This window comes from Lygodium microphyllum, chromosome 23 (assembly GCF_053477565.2).
Source record: "Lygodium microphyllum isolate KBCC chromosome 23, Lygodium_microphyllum_v1.1.10, whole genome shotgun sequence".
Classification (NCBI taxonomy): Eukaryota; Viridiplantae; Streptophyta; class Polypodiopsida; order Schizaeales; family Lygodiaceae; genus Lygodium; species Lygodium microphyllum.
Window position 1 is genome coordinate 68089548 of NC_141157.1, and position 23120 is coordinate 68112667.

General features: G+C 43.2%; 1 protein-coding gene across 1 annotated transcript in view; it reads left to right on the top strand.

Annotated features, from left to right (window-relative positions):
- LOC148016295 (intraflagellar transport protein 57-like) overlaps positions 1-23120 on the top strand; it is a 111599-nt gene that overhangs the window by 87478 nt on the left and 1001 nt on the right. The window lies entirely within an intron of this gene.

Below are 23120 nucleotides of genomic sequence, written 5' to 3' on the forward strand. Positions count from 1 at the left end.
CCTCAGGATGATTCTTGGATCACTGTGGTTAGACATAATGCTAGACAAGAATCTCGTTCGACTCCTGCTGACCCATCTTTACAACCTATTACTGAGACTTTTCAATGCAAAAGTAAGGGGTTTTATTTGAAACCTCAATCTTCTCGTGTTCCTGCACAACTGGTGTGGATGATAAAAGGGCTTTTGATTTTGCTTTGCACTTTGATGCGCATGGGAGGGTTGTGTCTCCTTGGGATGTTTTCCGTTCCCAGCAACAATAGTTCCCTTCTCATGCTTGGATTGCTAGTTTGTAGAGGGTGGATCTTGTAGATGTGATCCATGGTGCGGTGTAGAGATTTCAAGCAGCCAAAGCTACTGATGTAAAAGGGAAAGAGAAAGTGGTGACTCGGTAGTTTTTTCTTTTGTGGTTTATCATGAGACTTGCTTTATGGAATGCTAAAGGCATTTCTTCGAGCAGTATGCAGTATTGGTTGTGGAAAGTTGTGTTAGCTGGAAATTTGGATGTTTTTTGTGATGTGGAGCACAAACAGCATGCTTTGGTCGGATCTTCTTATGTATATAAGGATTATACAGTTTTTTTTGTGGCCGGGTACCGTATAAATTTGTAGTTATGTTGGCTGTTAGATCTTCTTTACAACCATCCTTGGTTTCTTAGGACCCTCACAGGAGATTTCTGATTCTGGAAATCCTCTATGAGGGAGAGGGCTTGTGGTTGGTGGGTGTGTATGCTCCTTCTACTACTTGGGAACGCTGTCAGCTTTGGGAGGACTTGCACTGACTTGCCATGGCTCGTCAAGGGTTTGTTATGGGTGTTTTTAATGCATGTGTATTTGCAGATCAGGAGACTTCTCCGCATTCGGTCATGGATGGTCCTGAGCGGTAGGCTTGGGATGCTATGGCAGTTGTCTCTTTGAAACAGGACATGTGGTCTTGGATGCATCCTTCACAATCAGGATATACTTATCGTTTACTTAAGCATCTAAACACCTGGGCTAGACTTGATAGGATCTACATTTGTTAGAGTGATTCTTTTCTTCCTACAGCTATTGATATGTGGATGGAGCGGCAATATGTCTTGTCAGATCACTGTGCTTCCTTTCCCGTTTGTCTCTATGTTTCAACCAACCTTTTCTGTTGCGAAATTAGTTTTTGGAATGTATCCAGCAATTGATTTCTTCTTTTAGCTCAAGGGTCCTATCTCGAGGGATGGAAGCATGGGCTGTTTTTAGGGATAATGCAAGAGCATTGTCTCGATAGTATGGTATTTAGTATGCTTCCTCTTTATGAGCTGAATTGCAGCATGCACAATCTTTGTTGGCCCACTCGTCTCTGTATCAGTCAAGGGATACTACTGATGGCTTGCTCACATGCATCGAATGGTTGAAATGTAGAGTTTAATCTCTTCAAGAGGAGAAATATGCTAAATACAAATTGCTGGCCCGAGCGGAAGCTTTGTATGATAATAACTGTCAATCTCATCAGTTTTTTGCTCGTTTATGCTAGAAATACACTCATAGCAGCTAGAAACGTTTAGAACGAAACGTCAGAAAGGTGTTTCAGAAGTTTCTTTCAAGAGGGGGTAAAATAAGAAACACGGGTTTTTTTATATAGGGATTTTTAATAGTTTTGACTAGGGAAAGAGGTTCTAAACCTCTATGAAACTCTCTCTTAAACAAAGAATGGCTAATTGAGCTTCAATGATAATAGAGTCAATTGAGAATAATACATTATACGTTACATATCCATGATCCATTATTGACTTGTCACTTATGTCAAAGTTAGTCTTTGGATAAGCTATACTATGGTTTAGAACTTAAACATGATGATTCATACATATCATACAAAGAAAATTGAAATTAACATGTAAATAGCCTATCTATAATATAGGCTGAGTCAAGTTGCAATATCATTATTCTCATTTCAAAACAAATTGACAAAATGTCAAAATCAAGAATGAATTGCAATATATCATAAATAACTCATAAATGAGACTAAAGTTGCATAACATTCAAATCACAGGACAAGAATAGATACTAGATTGACAAAGTCCAATAACTAAACAAAATCACAAAAAAATGAGTCTCTCATCCAAAATCTTGAGCCCTCATGAGTCATTACATATCATCATCATCATGTTTAACATTGCCCATTAGTTTTTGTCAAAAAAACCATGTTTTGGGTTTCAACTCACAAAAAAAAAAAAAGTTAAAAACACCCACGTTTTTAACTCTCAGAAACGTTTCATACTTTAAGAAACGTTTCGTAAGTTTCAAATTCAAAGAAACACGTTTCTTAGCTGCTATGAATACGCTCGGGAAAATATTACCTGTGTTGGATGAGCAAGGTATTATTGTGATTGATCCTGCTTCCATAATTCTTTTGTGTGTTGACTTTTACAAATCTTTGTTGTGTCTACAGGAGACTATTTTTGATGCTGTTCACTTTGCTCGTTGATACATTTGTGATTTGGTTAGTAATTAGGTTAAGCCTGATTGGGTTTATTTGCTGGAGGCTCATATCTTAGAGGATGAAGTGGAGGATGTGCTATCCCATTTACCACAAAGGAAAGGCCCTGGCTGGAATGGGCTTCCTAATGAGCTGTTTTCAGCTCATGTTGAGCAACTTAAGGACCTATTAACTTGGCTAGGTCAGCAAGTGTGGAATTCTGGTAGCATGCCTTTTGACTGGAAGATTGCTGTCATTCAGTTATTGCCTAAGGTTCCCTCTCCGACATCTTTAAAACAATGGAGACCCATTTCTGTTATGGGTTCTTTGTATAAAATCTTCTCTAAAATCATTGTCAACAGATTGCAAAAAGTATTCCCGCACTTGGTTCATCCACGGCAGTATGGTTTCATCAAGGGTTGGAATATAATGCATAACATTTTGAATGTTCAACTGGGGATTGACTATGCCAAAGCCTCAAGCCAGTAGGTTGTTATGCTTCATCTTGATTTTGAAAAGGTATTTGATCATGTCAGGTGGTCATTCTTATGGCAGCTAATGTCTACAATGGGCTTTGGTTCTCGCATGATTTCTCATGTTGATACCATTAGTTAGGGTGCTATGGCTCGAATTGCACTTAATAGAGGGATCATAGATGAAATTGCTTTGTCTCGGTCTCTTAGGCAAGGCTGCCCTCTCAGCCCTTTGGTATTTGCTTTGGTTACTCATCCGATGCTCTCATTGTTGGATAAGTTGGGTGATCAAGGAGAGATTGTTGGTTTGTCTCTTCCCAGTGTTGCCCCCCTTTTGGGTCAATCTTTGACTAAGGATTCCTTCATATTTCTTAAGGCTGATTGCACTAATGTTAATCGGGCATTGGTTGCGTGGAATCTTTTTGCTTTAGTATCGGGACTTCATATTAATGCTCAGAAATCTACATTGCTTTCTTGTACGGAGAATGATTTGCAGGCTTTGAGTTGTCATGGAGTTGTGATTTCTAAAGGAGATATAATCTGACACTTGGGTTATCCTATTGGTATGGATGTAGCTCCCCGTGCCTTGTTTGATTGGATTTCATTCCGTATTCATGATTGGTTCATGTACTGGAAATCTCAAGGTTGGCCTCTTCATGTGAGACTTAAAGTTGTTCAATGCATCATGATCAGTATGATCTCGTTTTTTTTGCCATTGCTTCCTTGAACTAAGAAGTCTCTTTTGGAACTGGTTTAGCCTATTCGATCCATGTTGTGGAAATAGAAAGGGAATCGTTTGGGCCAGGTGTGGATTTTGTGGCAGCATGTGACTACTCCTAAAAGGATGGGGGGAGCAGCTTTATTGGATGTTAATTTGCATATGGCTACTTTGAGACTAGCACTTTTGCAGCCACTATGTGTAGAGAGTCATCCTTGGTCAGATATTGTAAAATTTTTCATCGAAAAGACTGGCATTTCTCATGGTAGCATAGTTAATCAAGCTTTTTTAGTGGCATGTGCTTAATTCTAAGAGGCCTGTTAAGGTCTCCCAGTATTTTCTCCTCTCTCATTTGATTGTATCCTGGCAGGAGATGTTACGTTTTGCAGTTTGGCGCCCTCCTGATTTTCATAAGGAGAAAAAATCGTTGCAAGGAGAAGTGCTGGCTACCTTGAGGTTATTGGATTGGCCTGATAAAGATATGCAGTGAGACAAGTTTAATCGGATGGCTCATTTGGGGTTGCAAACAGTCCATGATGGTGTCATTCTTGGGTAGCCTCAACTATATTCTTTTCGGCGCATTTGTTAGCACTTTCGAGTGCCTCGAGGATATCATGACATTTGGTTGTCCACACAGGACATACTTCTTGAGATTCTCTCCTTTGCATGCTTGAGCCATCCTCTCCTTGGCAAGATTGGATGTTTGTGCTTCTTCATGATTTTGAGAAAAGGTAAGCTAATTAGATATATCATTAGATGGTTGAGGCCAAGGGATGGGTCATTGGAAAGGCTAATAAATTATGGCATATTCAGAACAGCAAAAGAAAGTGGCAAGAAAGATTCATCCAACTTTGGAAGTCGAAGATTCCTTATTGGGGTAAAGTGTTCCTGTGGTGGTTGCTTATTGGGGGTCTTCCAATCGGGGACATGTTGCATGCTTGCAAGATCTCCGGTGGTCTTCTGTGTATTTTGGACTGTATGTGATGAGACATTGCTTCATCTCTTTGTCTCTTGCCTTGTTGCTAGACAGATTTGGTGTTTCGTTTCTTGTGTGTGGTCCCCAGCGACTCAATAGTGGATATCAGCTTGTTCGTGGATTATGGGAAGAATGACCTCTATGTTTGCTTTGCATTTAGATTATTCCTGCCTCTTCCATTTCCTTAGATGGATAGCTCTATGGCATATTTGGCGTACTCGGAATGGCTTTATTTTTGATTCAATCTCAGGCATTCTTGATCATGTGGCCCGTGTTCATGGTTTAGTGTTATGGCAGATCTCCTCTATGGTTTCAACTGATTTGGTTCTTCGTGACATTGTTGCTCCTTGGCTGGATATTGTTTGCTCCACACCAGCTGTTCTTTTTGTGTGATATTTGTGTGTTAGAGTCTTGGTAGCCTTTCATTTGTGTCTGTTTTTTTCTTAGCTGACCGGATGGTCTAATGTAAATATTGCCACTTAATTCAATTATCTCCACGAAAAGAGAGAGAGAGAGAGAGAGAGAGAGAGAGAGATGTGTGTGGAAACTCCAACAATCACAATGTGTGACCAGCCTTTCTTTATTCAGTAGTCACTAAAAGAATAAAAGATAAAGTGACAGTGATGGGCACTCACCAAGTGCAGTGTACATATGTGCGGTCACAGTGTGTGTAGTAAATATAAGACCGTGTAGGTATAGGCACCTTTATTCCCAACAACCTCCCACTTAAAGGTGAATGTTTCTCTAGTGAGGTGAGAATAAGAAAAAAGTGACAAAGTATTAATATACATAAAGTACAATAGGATGAGGAATGGACTCCATCTCATCCTATGCCTATCTTTTTCCTAAGGAAAGGCAAAACGTTTCGTTGAGAGACTTCTAGTTAGTAGATTTGAGGATTCTCATTAGTTGAGATATTGACAGGCTCAATAGACTTGTTCTCTACCACAGCCTGGGTCTCCTTGCAAGCCTTCATGGCTACAATATACTTTGCCTTAGTAGTAGATAAGGCCGTGCATTTTTGCACCCTGGACATTTAAAAAACAACAGCTCAAGCAAAAGTGAAGACATACCCAGAGGTGGACTTTTTGTTATTTGCATGTTTTGCATAGTTGGAGTTAGTGTAACTCATGATTATAGTGTCCTTGCTACCATAGCAAATTGCACATATCTGTAGTGCCTTTCAGGTCTCCCTTTACGACTTTCCAATGTCGCCAACCAAGTGTAACCATATGGCCTGCCACAACTTCTACTACAAATACTATGTTAGGGTGAGTGGCTATCATGGCATATATCAAACTAACCATTGCGGACACATAAGGAATCTTAGCTACCTTGGCCTTCTATTCATTTGATTGGGGACAATTGGCTTGACTAACCTTCACATGGGAAGATAAAGAACAACCAATAGGCTTAATATTATGCATATGGAATCACTTAAGTACATTCTGTATATGCTTGCTGTGACAGGCAAAGGAGCCCCTTAGAGCAATCGCGCATGATACCCATACCAAGAATATGTGAGACCTGCCCCATATCCTTGATCTCAAAGCATTTGTTGAGTTGAGTCTTCAAAGCATCTAGCTCATCAAGACCTCTCCTAGCAATCAACATAACATTAACATAAAGTATCGAGATATAGCCTTAGAGCGATTGCGCATGATGTGCATGCCAAGAATATGTGAGGCCTGCCCCATATCTTAATCTCAAAGCTCTTTTTGAGTTTAAGTCTTCAAAGCATCTAGCTCATCAAGAGCTCTCCTAGCAATCAACATATCATCAACATAAAGTATCGAGATAATAAGACTACCATTATGGGCCTTTTTAACATGGATCCATATCATTGCTAGTATAGCCTTTGAATGTATGAAAGCATTGAACTTATGGTATCATTTCCTAGGTATCCGCTTAAGGCCATAAATGCTCTTTCTCAACTTGTACACTAGGTGTTCCCTACCATTTTCAATAAACTGCTTAGGCTGCTATATATAGATATCCTCATGCAAGTCCCTATGTAGAGAAAAGCCGTTTTCACATCCATCTGATAAAGATTAAGATCTAACTGCGCAACCAAAGCTAAAACCAATTATAGGGTACTTATCTTGACTATAGGAGAAAAGACTTCATCAAAGTCAACATTATGCTTCTGCTTAAAATCCTTAGCAACCAATGTGGTTTTTGTTGTGCTAAGAATTGCTCTTAGCCACTTAAACAGCCCCAAAACGTGCTTATTTTAGGCTTATTTTAGTCAAAACCCTAAAACGGGGGGTGGATCGAGAGAGTAAAGTGGGAGAGGATCTAGAATCCTAATTTTCTATAAATTGGCAGCCAACCCTCCACTCTTCCCTGAATCTCGTTTTTGCAGGTTTCAGGTGTTATCAGCTTACTGCCCACACCCCGTTCGCGGAGGACATCTCAGCCCTTGCTGTCCATCACTGTTCCCTACAGTTTGGCGCCTGTTTCCAGCTCTCCACACGTTGATTGCTGCTATTTTTGCCCGGTGTTTGACTATTGATCATCTGCACTGCTGTCGTACAGTCTGCCATGTCAACAAACTGCTGCGTTTGCAAGCCCTAGCTGCCGCCCTGACAGTTTTCTCTCCTGCTGCAGTTGCTGCAGTTTTTCTCTCTCCTGCAAGCTGTCCTACCTACGTTTTTAGTCTTTCTCTCTCTTGCAGGCTGCCTTGCTTGCGTTTTTAGTCTTTCTCTCTCCTCACTGCTGTCTGCATCAGATCCAACGGTTGTTTTTTGTGATGATTCTAGATGGCGATACACCCCTCTCCATGACTTCTTGCCCCCATCCCCCCTAGACCGCCCTGAGAGGCTTGTATTCTTGATATATCTGTGACTTTGATCAGCTCCAGCTAGTCTGTTGAGCATGAGCACTTCCTTGTATTCGGGTTTTTTTTGAAGTAATATAATTAGCCGCACTTTATTTACAAAAAACGTACATCAACCTTTGCATCCGAGAGCTCCTCTATGACTACATTGGAGGCCACTTTGGCCTTTTCCTTACCTGTGGCTGCCTCAGATACATTTGTCTTATCCTCTTTCTTCTTTTTGTCTCTTGCATTCTTCTTTCTCTCTTGTTCCTTCTTGTAGTACCTGCAATTAGGCTTCTTGTGGCCCTTTTGACCACATTAATAGCAAGTTAGATCATTCTTTTCCTTTCCTTTGCTCTTGCTTCTGCTTCTCTGTTTGGCATTTACATTTTTCTTTTCAGCCCTACCTCTAAACATTGTAAGCTGAGTTGCTGCCTTCTCCACTAGACTTACGTCTAATTTCTTAATTCAGGATTGAACTCGTCACACCATCATATGAGAGATTGGGGTTATTACTGAGGGAAACTACCAAGGTCTCCCAGGAATCAAGCAGTGTCATGATTAGAAAGATTGCCCTCAACTTATCATCAAAATCCAAATTAGCATCCTTGAGCTAATTTAAAACCAGTAAATGCACTCAAGTGCTCAGGTACAGGCTTGGCCTCATCCAGCCGCATATTCACCAACTTGTGTATTAGATGCACCTGATTTATAGGTGTGTTGATCTCATAGGTAGTTTTCAACTTCTTCCATATTGCATGACCAGTATCTAAGCCCTTAATGTCTATCAAAATGTCATTAGTGACACCCATCTTTATATAAGCCATAGCCTTTTTGTGACTTTGGCTCAATTTGCATTAGACATTTGTGCAGGTTTATCTTCCTGCAAATCATCCTCACAATCCTTTAAGAACAATATGCCATGTATGCGGTCTTTCCAAAGGTCAAAACCCTGACCATCAAACCGTTTGATTTCCATCAAACTCTTAATGTCAAAACTGGAAGAAGTTGCAGCCATTTTTATCACAAACACAAGAGTAAATGCACTGAAGTGCAAGAGCACAAGCTGAACCGGCAAATACACTGTTGTTCTTGCCCAACCAGAAATAAACCTCTGCTGTTTTTACATAAACCAACCACCACACGGGCAAATACTGCAGAAATTTACCAAAATCTGCACAAAATCCCAAAATTCCAGGTCCAGTAGTGCATAAATGTCAGCCAATCTGACCAAGCTGAGCAAAATTTCATCAACACATGAAAAGCCCCAATTTTTCCGGGTCCAATGTCAAGAAATTTTACTCGGATCGGATGAGCAAAATTTCAACAAATTTGACAAAATCCCCAATTTAACTAAGGTCAACATTCACAATGTTTGCAATTTCTCACACAAATGTCACTGTCAAGCATAAACAACTTCAAGCCCCAAATTTCCTGAAGCAGATTTGCACATATTTGAAAACTGTACTTCCACGCGCGAACCCCCGTTAGAGCTAGGGGATAAGAGAGTTTGAAAGAATTTTTGATTAAAAGAAAAAGGGGGGGGGGGGGGGGGGGGGGGGGGGGGGGGGGGCGCAGTGGGGGGTCGTTGACTCGCTGTCACGTTTGACGGCCCATCGCTTGCGCGTACCGTCGGTTCGTGCACCTCGTGATACCGTGCCTGCCCGTTTGCCGCGTGCATCTCCCCACAGGACCCTGTCGCCCAATCACGATGGCCCGCCACACGCGTCTGCACGCTGGTCCCCAACGCCTGGTTGTTGTGAGCAGTCTTTTGCTTGGCTGCCCGCACTGGTCTTCTTCACGACCTATTCATTGGCTGCCTGCATATTGCCTGTTAGCTACGCCTATCGCTTGTCAATCTTTGCAGACGTGTTGCTGGTCCTGTCAGGTCACGTTTGACCTGTCGAGTAGTCCATGCTGTCAGATAGTCTGATCTCGGGAAGCATGGACAACATGTGCTCTAATACTAGATGTTGTGAGTGGCTATCAGGAATCATGAAGATCTTCAGCAAGCAGAAGAGTACAGGTGAGTGAGAGTGACAGAGAGAAAGTATGATATGATTTGGGTGTACCAATAGTGTGTTGGTACACAGAATAAAATGTGTTTATACTGAGGGCACGTAAGGGTACATTCACATGTACAACATAATAATATACGTGTACGATACACGGAGGTGAATAAAGGACCTTTACATCCCAACACTTATTACTTTGGTGTCGTTAAGAAGTCCAATGGTCTTGATTTAGTACACTCTAATGTGTGCACTATGCTTGTTATTTCATATGGGGGTGCACGGTATTTTGTCACTTTTATTATGATATCAATAGAAAGTCATGGGTGTATGTGTTAAAGAGCAAAAAGGAAGTATTGGATACCTTTAAAAGGTTTTAATGCTTTTGTTACCATACAAAAATGACTTAAGTTAAAAGCTATAAGAACAGATAATGGGGATGAGTATGTTTCTAATGAGTTAAAAAAGTTTTGTGAGATGCACGGCATTAAAAGGGAGTTGACAACTACTTATAATTTTGCATCAAATGGCGTGGCTGAAAGATATGATCGCACAATTTGTGAGTGAGTTAGATGCATGCTGTCCACAGATCTTCTGCAGCAGTTTTGGGGAGAGGCTCTTAAAACTATAGTTCATGTATGCAATCACTCTCCAAATTGTGTATTGGAAAATGGCATTCTTGAAGAGGTTTGGTCTGGCAAACCTGCTTCATATGACTATTTGCGTGTCTTTGGTTGTGATGCCTTTGTGAATGTACTTGTAGAACAGAGGACCAAACTAGATATGAAATCCATCAAGGGCATCTTCATGGGATATGGAGATGAGGGAGAGATGGGTTATAGAGTCTGGCTTCCTCAAGACATGAAGATAGTATGTAGCCAAGACATAGTATTTAATGAGGCAAAGACGTTGAAAAATGTTACATAGGGTGACCTTGACAAAAAGAAGGTCAAATTTCAGCATGAACAGCCAGTCATTCAGCAACCATTAACTGAAGATTCTATTCCTTTTGATGCTGAAAATGAGTAGCAACCTGTTGTGCTACAGCCAGAAGATAATGGACAGCAAATAGATGCACAAAATGGAATAGGACAACAAGAAGAACATGTTGAAAACAGATTGCAGCAGCAAGAAAATTGTGAAAATCAGCCACTAGGTGATGGTGCGCACATACATGAGGATGTAGGCCCATGGCCTACTAACAATACATATCATTGGGTAAGGTCTACATGTGTCAGAAGGTAGCCATAGAGGTTTCAGCCATATTTGGATTGCATTTTATTGACTGATGAAGGTGAGTCTCTAACATTTAGAGAGGCACAATCATGTGAAAACAAGAGAAAGTGGGAGCTTGCTATGCAAGCAATAACACATGGGAGCTTGTACCTTTGCCCAAGGATAGGAAAGCTTATCCCTAATAAATGGGTTTACAAAGTGAAATGTTGATGGGAAGCCCAAGTACAAGGCATGGTTGGTTGCTAAGGGCTATACACAAAAGGAAGGCATAGACTTCCAGGAGGTTTTTCACCAGTGGTGAAGATGACTATGCTCCGTGTTTTGTTTGCTCTCACTGCATCCTCGAATTTAGAGTTGGATCAGATGGATTTGAAAACTGCTTTTCTTCATGGTGACCTAGATGAAGAGTTGTACAAGAAACAACCCAAAGGTTTTGTTATTTCAGGGAAAGAGTATTTGGCTTGTAAGCTGAAACATAGCTTATATGGGCTGAAGCAAGCCCTTAGACAATGGTATAAAAAGTTTGATACCTTCATGCTCAGCCATGCATTTAAACGCATTCATGGAGATCATTGCTTGTACACTAAAAAGGCTGCTGATGGAAGCCTTGTTGGGCTGGTCTTATATGTGGATGACATGCTAATTGCAGGAAAGCATAAGAGTACCTTGAATACTCTTAAAAAGCAGCTGAGTTCAGCCCTCTCAATGAAAGATTTGGGGGCAGCTGAACACATTTTGGGCATGTGCATGAAAATAGAGAGAGGGCAGCATTTGTTTCTCTCACAAGACAAGTACATTAGCAAAGTACTTGACAAATTTAATATGGATGATGCTAAGCTTCTTGGTGTGCCTTTACCGCCACATAGAAAGCTTAGCAAAGCTGATTGCCCAAAGGATGATGCAATTGCTAGTATTGTAGAGGGCATGCCTTATGCATTAGCTTGTGGAACTTTGATATATACTATGGTTGCAACTCGCCCTGACATTGCTCATGTAGTGGGAGTTGTCAGTAGATTCACCTCTAACCCTGGTAAGCCACATCGGGAAGCAATGAAATGTATTTTCACGATACTTAAAAAGATACACAAGAGAAGTGAATATGCTATGGAAGGAGTACACTAGAGTTACACGGATTCTGTGCTTTGGACATGGTCAAAGATCTTGACACTAGGAAATCTACCAGTGGGTATGTCTTTATTTTGGTTGGTGGGGCTATCTCTTGGTGTTCAAGGTTGCAGAAAATTGTGGCAGTAAGTATCATAGTGGCTGAATATATTTCAACTACATAAGCTTCTAAGGATGCTATTTGGCTTGGCCATTTGGTCAAGGATTTTGGTCTTTCTTCACGTACCTAGTGCTTGGTTGTGAGAGCCAGAGTGTAGTATATCTGGCTAAGAATGCTATGTTCCATGAACGTACCAAACACATGGATGTTCAATACCACTTTATTTAATAGTTCTGGGATGATGGTATTATCACACTGACTAAGATCAAAACCCAAGCTAACTCTGCAGATGTTCTCACAAAGAGTCTTGCAAAGGCTCAACATGAGCATTGCATCCGATTAGTGAGGTTAGGTTAGCTTAAATGTAACACTGCGGGTCTTTAAGTGGGAGGCTGTTGGGTGTAAAGTCCCTTCGTCTCTGTGTAAAGTTATAGGGGTGTGAACACACCCTAATGTGTACCTTAATATACAAATACATTTTTATTCTTTGTACACCGACACAATTTGGTACACTCATCTTGGCATTCGCTTTCTCTCACTCAATACTGTTGCTCCACTTCTGACTCGCACTCCCATTGTGGACTCTTCTGTGCACCATGGGTAATCTTCCATGTGGAATCACGAAAAGATACTTGATAGCTTGCATCATCCAATTCTCCAATAGATAGAAGGCTTTTGGTCAAAGCCGATACATAATGTACATTATGTAGAGTAAAAGAGTTGTCTAAAGGAAACTACAGCCTGTTAGAGATCATAGCCTGTCCGGACTGCACAGTCCAGTCGGACTGTATAGTTGGAGTGCCACGGGCAGTCCGACTGACTGCAGTACAGTTGGCTGCATTTAATGCAGCCGACCAGCTATTTCTGGCGCCCAGATCTTGGCTATTTATAGCCGAGTTTTCAGTCTTCTGTACACACTTCTGCTCGTAGATTACAGGCTGGTGGCTCTCGCAGATTCCGTCTCTGTTCGCAGATTTCTGACAGGAGACAGTGCAGACTGCAGCGGACTTCGAGGTGAACAGCAGGTTGCATCGTTGAGGTGGAGACACGCAGTCCAGCGCACTGCGCCCGTGTACATATCTGCATATCTTTGTATACAACAGATCTTCATCTTCCACTGTCTCTTTCTCTCTTCTCTCTCTGTGCGTTCTCTCTCTCTCAGTCCTACGCTTCCGCACCGCTGCACTCTGACATGGTATCAGAGCAGTGTAAAAGGGCTGACTGAGTGCAGAACCAACCTGAAGAGGAGTTTCTATCGCGACACAAGGCTGCGTTTTCAGCGTTTGAGGGCAGGCAGGAGGTTTGCGCCTCGGAACAAGGCTGAAGCAAGCGTGGGCGCGCAGGAAAGGAGTCCAGGTGGTAGATTTGCTGTTGTTTACTGCTGTTTGACGAGGAGGAAGTTTGAGTTTTCAGCTTTCAAGTGCAGGTTTTGCTTTTTCATCGCCTCCGGCGGGTGAAGAAGTTTCAGGACGCGGAAGAGCCCTAGCAAGCTGAGTTATCACAGTCAGAGGGGGCTGCTTTTGCGTTTGTGAAGGCATTACAGTTGAAGATGTCTACCGAGATTGACTTGGAGTTCCAGACGATTATGGACTCTTACTGGCTCTTCCCGCAGATTAGAAGCTTGATGGCGACAACTACCGCATCTGGCGCGTAATGATGTTGGCCATCCTAGAGTCCTATGATTTGGCGGAGCTTGTACAGGAGATCGACCGGCCCTCGGTGAGAGATGAGTCCAAACTCTCTTCCGATGCTCGTATGGAGTTGGCCAAGGCACAGTCTCATTGGGACAAACTGAACGCAAGGATTCGTTCCTTTCTTTTTCTGTCTTGTACTACAGCTGTGATAGCTCACATCGAGCACTTGACGGTGGCTTGGGAGATATGGCTGGAGCTTGATCAGATGTATAACCGGATGACCCTTATGAAGCGGGTTTCTTTGGAGGTTCAGATGCGGACCTTGTCCGTGAACAAGTCTTCTTCATTGCGGAAGCACATCAACAAGCTTAGACAGCTTCAGATGCAGGTTCAGAATGCGGGGAAGCTGATTTCCTCCGAAGACATGGCGATCACACTCTTGTCCCAGTTGCCGCCACGATTCGGTGCTTTCTACTCCGCCCTCATTGTTGGGGCGGGAGTCCACTCTTCGGTGGGAAGAGTTGGTTCCTATGGTCTTGGACCAAGAGGAATAACTAAAGGGACAGAATGCTTCCAAGTCGAAGGCCCTGACAGGTCAAGCCTCTCAGAAGAAGGGGAAGGACGAAAAGACGAAGAAGGGGGATAACAAGTCAAAGAAGGACAAGGACAAGGACAAAGAATCCACATGCCATATTTGTGGAAAGATTGGCCATTGGAAGAAGGATTGCCCTGACAAAGACAAGAAGGACACCAACAAGGACAGGAAGGATTCTGGAGCGGTGGCTGCACCCTCATTAGCTGCATTTCCTTATCTAGCTGTCATTGAGGACTCTACACCGCATGCTTCTGATGCTGCGATGACGGCTCCCTAGGCTCGAGAGTGGATCGTTGACAGTGGTGCCTCCCGGCACATGACTCCTTCATCAGATGGTGTTGCCCAGTTGCGACCCTCGCGTGGGCAGATTCTCATTGGAGATAGCTCTTCAGTGTCTATTGCAGGACGGGGTGAGATGCAGCTTATTCCAGATGGATGTGGTGGTACCCATACCTCAGAGGTCTTGCATGTACTAGGTTTAGGGTATTATCTACTGTCAGTTCATAAGATTTGCTTCCTTGGACTTTTGGTGGAGTTTGACAGTGATTCGGTGCGAGTCCTTGATCGTGGGTCAATAAAGGTTCTATCATCCGGATATGAGGAGAACGGCATCTATAAATTGAAGTCTTCCACCGCCCTCTCTACTCTTCTTCTTACCTCTCAGATACAGTCAGAGTTATGGCATGCTCGGTTTGGTCACCTCAACTATGATTATCTTCGGAGGGCGTCACGTGGACAGCTTGTTCGAGGGTTGCCGGATATAGTGGTGAGCCAGTAGCCATGCGTCTCCTGCATTCGTGGGAAGCAGCATAGGGATGCCATTCCCCACAAAGCTTCGCGGCTTCACCGATGGAGCTTGTATCTACGGATCTTTGTGGCCCTATGAGGAACGAGTCTTTGTGAGGGAGCTCGTACTTCATGTTGATCGTAGATGACTACAGCAGGATGACATGGGCCTATTTCTTGGCATTGAAGTCAGAAGCTTTCTCCCACTTCAAGGATTGGCTTCTCTTTGAGGAGAACTAATCGGGCCGGAGATTGAAGACCTTGCGATCCGACAAGGGTGGTGAATTTGTTTCTAATGAGTTTGCTCGTTTTTGTGCAGATAAAGGTATTCACCAGGAGTTTGCTAATACCAACACTCCTCGAGAAAATGGCATTCTTGAACGGAAAACCGCAGTGTGATCGAGATGGCGCACACCACGTTGGAGCATCGACAGACACCTCAGTTTCTGTGGGCCGAGGCTGTGGCTACTGCAGTCCACATCCTTAACCGATCCCCCACTTCGGCCGTTGATGGGATGACACCTTTTGAGGCTTACTTTGGGGACTAAGCCCGATGTTTCTTATTTTAGGGTCTTTGGGTGTGATGCCTATGTTCACATTCCCAAGGCTCATCGTGATAAATTTAAAACAGCTTCCCGAAGACAGGTATTTGTTGCTTACAGCTCCCAGTTCCAAGGCTATCGTTTGTATGATCTCGTCAAGCGGGATGTGTAGACCAGTCGAGATGTGCGGTTTGTGGAGGTTCCGGCCATACCAGTAGGTGAGGAGCATCCCGTTCTTGGAGATCCAGGGAAGAGTTGGGCTCCCGCTACAGTTCCTTTGGATTCCGCGCCTTTTGAATTTGATTCTGTTTCTGATACAGAGTCTACTGTTCCACTGGTCACCCCCAAGGAGTTACCACCGGTGGATATCCTAGAGTCTTCAGCTGATGGAGAGAGACGAGGAGAGGTCCGGCCTCCTCCTCGTTGGGCCCGTGACACACTCCGTGATTCAGGGATCGAGGGGGTTCCTGAGGAGTGGAGACCGCAGGACGGTCCGCAGCAGTCATGGAGGCACCAGGCACATTCTACGGAGCTTGTTTGCTCTAACTATTGTTTGATGACCCGTGTTATGCAGGATCGGGAGCCCACCTCCGTGAAGGAGGCTTTACAGTCCGCACCATGGAAGAAAGCTATGGAAGCCGAGTTGGAGGCTATTGAGAGGAATGGCACTTGGTCACTCGTGCCATGCCCCCCGAATAAGAAGGTGATTGGCGTCCAATGGGTTTTCAAGACCAAGTACCTTAGCGATGGTTCTTTGGACAAGCACAAGGCTTGCCTTGTTGCTAAAGGTTTTGCACAGCGCCCAGGGATTGATTGTCATGATACTTTTGCTCCCACTGCTCGTATGGCGACTATTCGAGCTGTTCTTGCCTTGGCTGGCCATAGGAGATGGCCTGTCTACCAGTTGGATTTGAAGTCAGTCTTCCTCAATGGTGATTTGAAGGAGGAGATCTATGTCGAGCAGCCTCCTGGCTTTGGATCTTCAGATGGGAAAGTCTACAGGTTGAACAAGGCCTTGTATGGCCTCAAGCAGGCTCTGCGTGCATGGAACGAGAAGATTGATTCGTTCCTTCAGTCACAGTTGGGATATCGGCGTTCTAAGGCCGATCCGCAGCTTTATATACACACTTCCAAGGATGGTTGTGTGCTTTTTGTGTTGCATGTTGATGATTTAATTGTCACAGGTGATCATGCACAGAAGGTCCAAGAGACGAAGGCAGCTTTACATCGGACGTTCGAGATGACGGACTTGGGTCTACTCCATTTCTTTTTGGGCCATGAGATTTATCAGTCTCAGGGGGGGATCTTCATCTTTCAGCAGAGATATGTACAGGAGCTCTTGGTTTCTTTTGCGATGGAGGATTGTCGGACCCTTTCTACTCCTATGGATCCGAACTGGAAGGCCACTTCCCATTCAGCTTCTCCCATGGCGGATGCTTCCCGCTATCGTCAGTTGATTGGATCATTGATTTGGCTCCTCAACACTCGTGTTGATCTTTGTTTTGCTGTTGGGCTCTTGGCAAGGTTTATGAGTGAACCTCAGACGGTGCATTGGCAGGCTGCTCAAAGGATACTTCGGTATTTGAGGGGGACGTCTGATTTAGGGATTCATTATCCAGCTGGCACAGATGGTTCAGATCTTGTACTTGCAGGTTGGAGCGACTCGGATTGGGCCGGTGATGTGGACCACAGGCGGTCTACTACAGGTTACTGTTTTACCTTGGGTGCAGGTGTTATCTCATGGAGTAGCAAGAAGCAGCCCACGGTAGCCCTTTCGTCTACTGAGGCGGAGTATCGGGCCACATCTTCCACCACATGTGAGGCTGTGTGGCTTCGGAGATTACTGGAGGAGCTTGGCTGCCCCCAGACTCGTCCTACTTTGCTGCAATGCGACAATGAGAGTTGCATTGCTTTGGCATGGAATCCTGTTTTTCATGCCCAGACGAAGCACATAGAGATCCAGTACCACTTCATCAGAGAGAAGCTTCTGGATGAGACCATCACTGTGGAGTACTACAAGACGGAGGACAATCTTGCAGATTTGTTTACGAAGGCACTTCCCCAGGCTCTCCTTCGGAGACATTCCAGATCCCTCAGGCTTCTGCCCCGCCCAGGCTCTGAGAGGGGGTGTTAGAGATCATAGCCTGTCCGGACTGCACAGTCTAGTGGGACTGTACAGTTGGACTGCCACGTGGCAGTCCGATTGACTGTAGTACAGATGCAGCTGACCTGCTATTTCTGGCGCCCAGATCTTGGCTATTTATAGCCGAGTTTTCAGTCTTCTGTACACACTTCTGCTCGCAGATTACAGGCTGGTGGCTCGCGCAGATTCCGTCTTTGTTCGTAGATTTCTGACAGGAGACAGTTCAGATTGCAGCGGACTTCGAGGTGAACAGCAGGTTGCATTGTCGAGGTGGAGATGCGCAATCCAGCGCACTGCACCCGTGTATATATCTGCATGTCTTTGTATACAACACACTTTATACAGCAGATCTTCATCTTCCACTGTCTCTTTCTCTCTCTTCTCTCTCTCTGCGTTCTCTCTCTCTCAGTCCTACGCTTCCGCACCGCTGCACTCTGACACAGCCATACATCCCCAATGCCAAGTTATTTTCTAGTCTCATAGAACCTATCATGTTGCGGTAGGACTAAAACTAATCCCTATGTGGGGTAGCATGAAAAGAAGCCCTTGAATCAAGTAGACAACATTGAGAAGCCCTTGAATCAAGTAGACAACATTGAGAATATATAGACAAAGCATCAATCAAATGAGAAGCATCAAGAGAGGAAGTTGCCAAGATGTACTTATCGTTTGACTTAGGCTGCACTACATTCATCTCTTCAATCTTTACACTAGGACTTACGAGAGATAATGTTGCGATCATCAAACTTTTCTTGCACTTTGCCTTTGCCTTTCTCTTTGCGCTTATTATTGTGCATCTGATGGCACTGCAGCTGAATATAACTCTGCTTTCCACAGTAATGGCATATCAGAGGGGACTTATGACCACAAGACTTGTTACAAGACTGTTCGTGAGATTGAGACCTTTGTGAGTCTCTACCATGACGGTCATTATTACTCTTACCATCATGTCTACCCCTTCTAGTCAATGCATGAGACATACGGATTGTATCTATCTATATTCTTTTTGTTTTATCTCCTTTGTGAGTAAAATACCCTCAATATCTTGGAGTTTCAAGACATCCTTAGGCATCTTAGCACACATGGTTGTATGACAAGTGTCCCATAACTCTGGAAGTGTCACAAGCAAGAATAAGCGAGGTAGGTTATCCTTGAACTTAATATCCTACAAAGTCAACTAGTTGAAAATCGAATGAAATTCATTCAAATGTGCAAACACATTGATCCCCTTCTCCGTGTGAAGGTCTATAAGCTATTTTAACCAATACATTGTGATAAAGGGTTTTGCTTGTCATAAAGATTGCATATTTTTTCCCATAATTGCTAGGCATTATCCTAAGGTGCAACAACATTGAAATAGACTTGTTTAGACAATGACGTTTTAAGGGTGGCTTTACATAGCTCACCTAACTCATCCCAACCATCTTAATCCATGCCTTCGGGCTTTTACACTCATGGTTTTCAATGGCCTAACTTGCTTGTTTTGGACAAGTACTTGCCATACTTGTGTTTTCCAATAGGTGAAATTTCTATACACAGAAGGAAGGCATAGACTTCTAGGAGGTTTTTCACCAGTGGTGAAGATGACTATGCCCCGTGTTTTGTTTGTTCTCAATGCATCCTTGGATTTAGAGTTGGATCTGATGGATGTGAAGATTGCTTTTCTTCACGGTGACCTGGATGAAGAGCTGTACATGAAACTGCCCAAAGGTTTTGCTATTCTAGGGAAAGAGGATTTGGTTTGTAAGCTGAAACACAGCTTATATGGGCTGAAGCAAGCCCCTAGACAGTGGTATAAAAAGTTTGATATCTTCATGCTCAGCCGTGGATTTAAATGCAATCATGCAGATCACTAATTACATACTAAAAAGGCTAATGATGGAAGCCTTATTGGGATGGTCTTATATGTGGATGACATGTTGATTGCACGAAAGCATAAGAGTACTTTGAATACTCTTAAAAGGCAGCAGAGTTTAGCCTTCTTAATGAAAGATTTGGGGGCAGCTAAACACATTTGGACATGTGGATTAAAAGAGATAAGAGAGGGAAACACTTGTTGTTTCTCTCACAGGACAAGTACATTAGCAATGTACTTGACAGATTTAATATGGTTAATACTAAGCCTCTTGGTGTGCCTTTACCGCCACATACAAAGTTGATTGCCCAAAGGATGATGCAGTTGCTAGTGCTATGAAGGGCATACCTTATGCATCAGCTTGTGGTTCTTTGATATATGCCATGGTTGCAGCTCGCCCTGACATTGCTCATGTAGTGGGAGTTGTCAGTAGATTCATGTCTAACCTTGGCAAGCCACATTGGGAAGTAGTGAAATGTACCTTTAGATACTTAAAAGGCGCACAAGAGAAGTGTATATGCTATGGAAAGGGTACACTAGAGTTGTAGGGATTTTGTGGTTCAACAATGGCAGGAGATCTTGACACTAGAAAATCTACTGGTGGGTTTGTCTTTACTTTGGCTTGTGGGACTATTTCTTGGTGTTTAATTTTGCAGAAGATTGTGGCACTGAGTACTACAGAGGCTGAATATATTTCAGCCACAGAAGCTTCTAAGGAAGCTATTTGGCTTGACTGTTTGGTCAAGGATTTTGGACTCTCTTCACGTACTCCAATGCTTGGTTGTGATAGCCAAAGTGCAGTATATCTGGCTAAAAATGCCATTTTCATGCACCCAAGATAACCCTGTAGATGTTCTCACTAAGAGTCTTGCAAAGGCTCAGCATGAGCATTGCATCCAATTAGTGGGAGTTGGCTAGCTTAAAGGTACCACTTTGGGCATTTAAGTGGGAGGTTGTTGGGTGTAAAGTCCCTTCAGGTGTAAAGTCCCTTAATCTCTGTGTGTATAAACATATATGGATGTGAACACCCTTCTTTGTACCCTAACATATAAATACATTTTATTCTTTGTGTACCGTGTTTTTTTTTTGGGTACACTCATCTTGGGATTCTCTCACTCTCACTCTCACTCTCAACAATTTTCTACTTGTGTCTTGCATTCCATTGTGTACTCATCCCTACATGACACTTTGATTGGTGATCACAGTCTATGTTTGAGTTTTGAGTTTTGCTTGTAGGGTTTGAGTTTTGCATGTCTATGTGTGTATTGTTGTGTTTCTATTGTGGTCGTGCACTCTCGTGTTTTCTTAGTGTAAACCCTAGTAGCTACTCCTCAGTTATTGTTCACAAGGCCCACAAGGGCTCATTGTCACTCAAATGAATATCATAAAGTTCCTAATAAGAAGACGAAAATTGAGGTAAGAGAAGAAAATTTCCTACTCGTGGTCGTACACTCTGTGTTTCCTCAGTGCAAACCCTAGCAGCTACTCCACAGTTTTCTTCACAAGGCCCAAAGGGACTCATTCTCACTCAAATGAAGATCATAAAGCTCTAGATAAGAAGTCAAAAGCTAAGGTAAGGGAAGGAAATTTCCTACTCCTACATGCGCTAAGCCTAAGGACAAATTAGCCCATGAGCCTAACTTTATTAGTCTAAAAGAGTTAAGAGTAGATGAAAGTGTTTAACTAGTCTAATGATGTACTAGCCTAACTTATCCTAGAGGACCTAGAAGAATTTAGCTGATGGGCATGGCCAGTGTAACACATGCCCTTGAATAGATATTTACCAAAGGAAATCGTGGCAAGGGTGAGAAGCCACATGGACCGTGGATGCATCACGAGCCCTAGTAAGAGGATGGCTAGAGGAGCATGTTCTTGCCACCTCTAGACTTCCTCTTTGGAGAAGTGGAAACCAAAGGCCCCTCAAAAGTAGGCAATAAGGATATCTTTTAGTGGACTTGATCATGTAGTTGAGACAATGCAATAGTTGGTATTCGAATTCATGAAGATTGGTAGTCAGGGTAAGTGAAAGTATTTAGATGGTAGCTTGTTTTAAAGTGAAGTGACGTAGTTGTCACTTGACTTTAGGAAGCTAGTGGTGGTGAACTTGGTGAGTAAATGCCTATTTTCGTCCATGTTGACTTTTCGATCATCTTCTTCCTTAATGGAGATTGAGATTGATTCCTTGGGCTTGATGTCCATTGCATAGCAGTCAATAAGATGACTCCAACAATCAGGTGCAAGGGAGAAGTATTGTCATTGGGACTAAACTTGGATAGTAATCCTTGCGTTTACTTGACATTTGTTGTAGCATTGGGAGTCTTCCATAGACGGGTATGATCAAGTCGGGCAAGTTGAGGGTCCCCCATAGCATCTAGACCAACAAGTAGGTCCCAAAGACCTCGAGAATCCAACACTTGTTGCACGAGGGTCAACGAAGTTGGAAAATTTTACCAATTAAAAGAAGTTGTGTCACTTAAAGCATACTTGGCCATAGCAATTGGACTGTTTAGTGTTGAATGATGAATAGAAAGGGTAGGGTTGGGGATTGGAGTACACTTGGGGTTTGCCTCAAAGTGCCACCATATATCAATGAGGTAGGCACAATGGATTGCGCTGCGTGACTAAAGTTGGACTAGGCATAGGCATGATTGTTTTACGAGTAGTAGAGTGTATAGGCTCACTAAAAGCATTCTTGGCTCAACCAAGTGAAAAAATCTGACCAGTTAAAACAAGTCTTGTCACTAAAAGCATTCTTGGTTGTAGCAATTGGACTATTAGTGTTGAATGATGAATAGGAAGGGTAGGGTTCGGGATTGGAGTACACTTGGGGTTAGCCTTGAAGTGCCACCATATATCGATGAGGTAGGTACAATGGATCGAGTAACGAGTTGCATGACTAAAGTTGGACTAGGCATAGGCATGATTGTTTTACGAGTAGTCTAGGGAGAGTGGATAGGCTCACTAAAAGCAAGTGGCCCAAGTAGTGTGGAGCGGTGCACCATAGGCAAGGGATGGATATTCTATGCCTGAGTGGCCGCCTGAGTGTGGATCGATGCACCATATGTAGGGGATGGATATCCTTGTATCTAAGTGGCCAAGGGTAGAGATCCAAGGGACATGAGGGGGATTATCCAACAAAGCCACGCTATGAAGTAGGTGTGCTCACTTGTAGATGGATGGGAGGTGCAGTGTGCATGGGTGGCATTCTTGGCCAGGGACTACTAGGGTGCAAAGTGGCATGCACCTATGGGTAAGATGGAAAACCTAGCGAAGACTTGACGACATGAAGAATTGAAGCTAACCTGAGGGAATGAAAAAAGAGCCTTAAGAAGAAACATAAAATCCTAAGCCTAATGTGCTAGACATAGAAGTAATCACACCTAAGGTAGAAGGTACTTGTGTGGATTCTAATGGATCAAATCCTAAGCTCCTAAAAGCATAAATAAGAGAACCTATCTGATCATTTGATGGAGGGACAGGAGGGAATGGAGAATGGGTAGCACCAATAACATGCTCAAATGAATGCTTCTTCTTCCAGGGCCTCCTCTATTAACATATACATATTGATACCATTCTGAGGCTTTGGAGTATCTTACAGCCAGTGCCTGCATATCAGGAGCAACAGAGAGGGGTTTCAGCTTGTACAATTCAAATATATT